The sequence below is a fragment of the Corvus cornix genome, unplaced genomic scaffold (genome assembly GCF_000738735.6).
Source record: "Corvus cornix cornix isolate S_Up_H32 unplaced genomic scaffold, ASM73873v5 scaffold3, whole genome shotgun sequence".
NCBI lineage: Eukaryota > Metazoa > Chordata > Aves > Passeriformes > Corvidae > Corvus > Corvus cornix.
The window spans coordinates 1-4514 of NW_024108688.1; the positions used below are offsets into that span (position 1 = coordinate 1).

The 4514-nt window shown below is 52.3% G+C and overlaps 1 long non-coding RNA gene across 2 annotated transcripts; it reads left to right on the forward strand.

Annotated features, from left to right (window-relative positions):
* The first annotated feature begins 1055 nt into the window (after positions 1–1055).
* Positions 1056–3990, forward strand: LOC120412217. 2 transcript variants are annotated; one of them, XR_005604785.1, is made up of 3 exons: positions 1056–1212; positions 1552–1712; positions 1892–3990. It is a non-coding gene; the product is annotated as an uncharacterized LOC120412217 (long non-coding RNA). The 2 variants fall into 2 exon arrangements; XR_005604784.1 differs by having other exon boundaries at positions 1552–3990.
* The last annotated feature ends 524 nt before the right edge of the window (positions 3991–4514 follow it).

A 4514-nucleotide genomic window follows, 5' to 3' on the forward strand; every position in this document is an offset into this window, starting at 1 on the left:
GGTACTTGGAAGGGGACCTATTGTCAGGGATGCGGGAGCCCATTTTGGGAAGGATGCTGCTGTGTCTGGCAATGTTGAGAGGTTCTGAATGTCCTGAGGGGCCCTGGCTCTCATTTTGGGACTTGAGGTGAGCCCATGGGCACAGCAAGGCCTGAAGAGAGGTTCCCAAGCTCCCATTTGGATGGAGGGGTTGAGCGGGTGCCTCCAATAAACTCAATCCCAGCCCCAATATCTGGATGACAGCCCCAAATGGCTCGATCCGTCAGCCCCAAGCCCGTGTGTGGGGAGTCAGGAACCACAGAAGGGGAATTGGTGTCCAGGAGGGGTGGGATGGGATGGGATGGGATGGGGATGGCATTTTGGGGGTGGGATGAAGTTTGGGAGTGATGGGGTGGTTTGGGCACTTGGCGTGTGTCACTCCAGGGAGGGAAAGCAGGAGCCGCTTTTGGGGAGGCTCCTGCTTCTTTTTGGCAGTTTTGGGGCCTCTAAGTGGCTTCTGGGAGGTTTCAGGGAATTTGGGGAAGGTGATGTAAAGCCCCCGCAATTTGGGGGGCTGAGGTGAAGTTCCCCACATTTTGGGAGGGTGAGAGGGCCCCAATTGGGAGGGGATCCTGCTGCTTTGCACCCCTTCAATGGGGTGAGAAGTGGCTTGTGAGGGAAGGAAGGAAGGAAGGAATTTGGAAGGAATTTGGAAGGAAGGAAGGAAGGAAGGAAGGAAGGAAGGAAGGAAGGAAGGAAGGAAGGAAGGAAGGAAGGAAGGAAAGGAAGGAAGGAAGGAAGAAGGAAGGAAGGAAGGAAGGAAGGAAGGAAGGAAGGAAGGAAGGAAGGAAGGAAGGAAGGAATTCAGAAGGAATCCTTAAAAGTAATGTGAAACCAACAAGAAAATAGAAAGTAAAGGAAAAGCAAAAGAAGGAAATAAGAGGGAAAAAAATGAAATAAAGAAGACAGAAAACATAAGGAAATGAAAAAACCAAAGAATTAAAGAGAAAAGTAGAATAGAGAAAAGAAAGACAGACAGACAGAAAGAAAGAAAGAAAGAAAAAAAGAAACAGAAAGAAAGAGAGAGAGAAAGCCAGAGCAAGAGAGGGAGAAGGAAGGAAAGCAAAGCAAAGCAAAAAGAGAAAAGAGGGCGGGAGGGTGACCTCAAGGATGACAAGCTCCTCCTCAGCCTGGGCACCTTCTTCAAAGACACGCTCCACACCCCATGTGCAGGTGAGTGCACAGCCAGGGGGATGCTCCCAGAGCTGGGCATGGCACGGCCTGGCCGGGCACCAAAGGTTCCCCCTTTGCTGGGGCGGCTGCAGCCAATTCTTCAGTGGCTGCCAAGCTGCTTTTGGGCTCTGGGCAGCTGCTGAGGAGGTGGATGTGCCATGGCTGGCTGCAGGCTGGGCACATGTCCTGCCCTGCTGCTCTGCTCCCAAAGGCAGCAATGCTGGGCAGCTTTGGGCCCAGCTCTGAGCGCGGCCAGCACGGCCTGGGCACTGCGGGCGGCTGGGACAAGGGGACAGGAGGCTTCAGCTGACAGGTGGCTTCTGGTTTCTCTCCTTGCAGCCGGGCTCTGCCGATGCTGAGGCTGCTCCGGGCTCTGCCAGGGCTCTGCTGGGGCTCAGCCCCGGGCACGGCTGGGCCCGCTCTCCCCTCACAGGGCTCTGACAGCTTTGCATCAGACCAGCCCCTTGCGAGCACAGCGACGGAGCTTTCTGCTTTTGCAGGTGAGTGAGACTCTGGTGCAGGCCAAGAGATTGCACTCAGGGACACACATGCCACTGGCAAGAACCCAACTCTCCACAGTGCCAGCAGAACGCCTGGATCTGCACAGGATGTTCTCTCTGTCCCACTCTTCCTTCCTTTTGGGCTGGAATTGTGCCACTGCACTTTCTTCCTCCTCTAGAAGTGCCACGAGTGGGCCAAAGCTGGCGAGTGGGCCGTGTTCCTGAGGCAGTGCAGCCTGGAGCTGATGGATGAAGAATTGCCCTTCTCCACTGCCAAACCACAGCAAAAAGCCCAAAGTGGGACTTTGCGTCTTGAAGAAAGCCCTGACAATTTCCGAGGGAATGTGCAGCTCATTGGCAGGGTGAGAAGGAAGGAAGGGCATCTTCTCAGAGAGTTGGGGTGGGACAGAGTTTAGGTTGCCAGTCCTGCTCGGAGCTGGCAGGGCACAGAGCCGTCCTCAAGCCCAGCCGTGCCCCACAGCAGTGTCTCAGGGCTGCTGTGCCAGGTTACAGTGTCATTCAGAGCTGCTCTGCAGCCCTCAGCTGTCCTCACTGCCATGTTCCCACTGCCTTTTCCTCGGCCCTCCACCACGATGGGCTCTGTGAATTTTTTCCCAGCTCTGTGTACAGAGCAGCTGTCCAAGAGCTGAAGGGAGCAGTGTTTAGAAGCAGTTCCAAGATTTCTAGGCAGGAAGGGGAGCTGGTGGCCATCCTTGGAGCTCGCCATGTTCATCAGGAGGGGATGCTGGTTCTTTGGGAATATGGAACAATGGGAACACAAGAGTTGGGAAAAATCCCTGTTTTGTGTGGATTTGTGCAAAGGGGGGAGCAGCAGAAACACTTTGTGTCTGCTTTTGGGGACACAAGGTCCAAGGAGCTGCAGTGGCAGAGGGGGACCTGGGCTGGTGGCTGCTGAGGTCCTGTTTCAGGACATCCTGCAGTGGCACAGGACAGAGCTCCAAGCACCCACAGCCACACTGCTGCAGTCTCTGGGATGCTGCACATCCTCCACGAAAAGCTGCTGTCACACAATGCACTGGGATTGATAATCTCTATTTGCAGTGCTTTAGGCCCGTGTTTCAAACTGCAATAGTTTTACACTCAAGACACAAGTCATGCCCAATCCATATTTCAATTTCCTATTGCTTCAGCCACACTTTAAATTAGCAGTATTGGAAACAAACCCCAAAATCTTTAAGAAAGGCTGAAGGGGTCAGTTAGGTGGATCCACACCATCAGCACATTCACAAAGTAAATACCTGAGTTCTGTCAGAAAAATTAATCCACAAACACCAGAGGTTTATGTCCAAAAAGGAGACAGAGGAGTCCTGTTACTTTATTCGAACAAAGGGAGAGGCCATGGGGCATTTCCCCTGGGGTCTCTCAGATTTTTGGAGGGCACAGCCTCCTTTTTATCCTAATTTCCCGGCCACATTTCCCTCTCTGTTCCCCCATTGGCTGAGGTACTTGAGAGGTGCAGACTTCCAAAAATGCCTGATACCCAAGACTCCCTTCTAATGTATAACCCCACCCCCCTGTATTTTAATTCTTATGGAATTTAATGGTTCTTCCCATTGTTTCTTTCATTTCTCAATATCCAATTTCATTTATTAGCAGACCTACAGTTTATTTGTAAGGACAAATCTCTTTCCTTCCAGTCATCAATCAGTGGAATCCTTCCCTTTGTTTCTTTTATCTCTCAGTACTCGTTTTATCTTCCAGCGGGCCCACAGCTTGTTTGTAAGGACAAGTCCCTCATCCCTTTCAGTAGAAACGAGATGAAGGTAAATTGTAACTTCGAAATAGTTGTAATATGTTACGAAATGTATTAATAATGACGTGGTCTTTTGAGTTGAGAAACTACAGAGGCAGGAACCAGGACACCTTAAAGAAACAGAGAAGATAAACCGCACATCCCAGGAAGATTGTTATCTCCTCAAAGCTCACACCTCCCAAGGAAAGTGTCAGCTACAAATTAGGCTGGAGGCTGGGGCGGCACCGGAGAGAGGGGGCCCGTCTTCAATTCTGAAGCGATGCCGAGGACAGAAGCGGCGTCGTGCTGGGGGAAGGGGGCAGCGACCGGAGAGGGGGGAAAGGTGAGTGAAGTGTAAATTACTTTCTGGGCTTAATGAATATGTAACAGTTTAGGAGAGTACTTAAGTGCACAGTAAAATGAATGGAGTGCGCCTCTGGCAGTATTGCCAAGCGCCCCAGCGCTCTGACACGCCTTTGTTCTTCTACTTATAAATGTTCAATAATATATTGCTAAAAATTTTAACTCCTGAATTCATTTTCCTGAAGGGGAAGAGGGGACCTGCAAGGAGCTGCAGGAGAAACACCCTGAGCCTCAAAGGCCGTCAGGGCCTGCATCTCTGCTGGGGAAAGTTCTTCCTGTCCGGGAAGAGATCCCGGGATGAGGCAAAAGCCAAGTTCATGGCTGGTGACAAGATTGCCGTGCAGGGAGAGCAGAGGAGGGACTGCGGGTGGAGGCTGGGAGCCCGGGAAGGAGGGAGGGGTGGGGAAGGTGTTTTGTAGGATTTCTTTTAGTTCTCCTTCTCCTGGTGTGATTGGTTTGGAAATAAATTCCATTAATTTCCCCAGCTCGGGTCTGTCGTGGCCCTGACAGTGAGCAGTGAGTGAGCTCTCCCTGCCCCGATCCCAGCCCTCGAGCCTTTCCTTCTGTGCTCTGTGTGCTGCAGCTGTGAGCAGAGTGCCAGAGCGGCTTTGGTGGCACCGGGCACCCGGCCGGGGCCAGCGCAGCCCAGCGATGCCCGCAGTTCATTCCCTCGGCTCCAGCGCTGA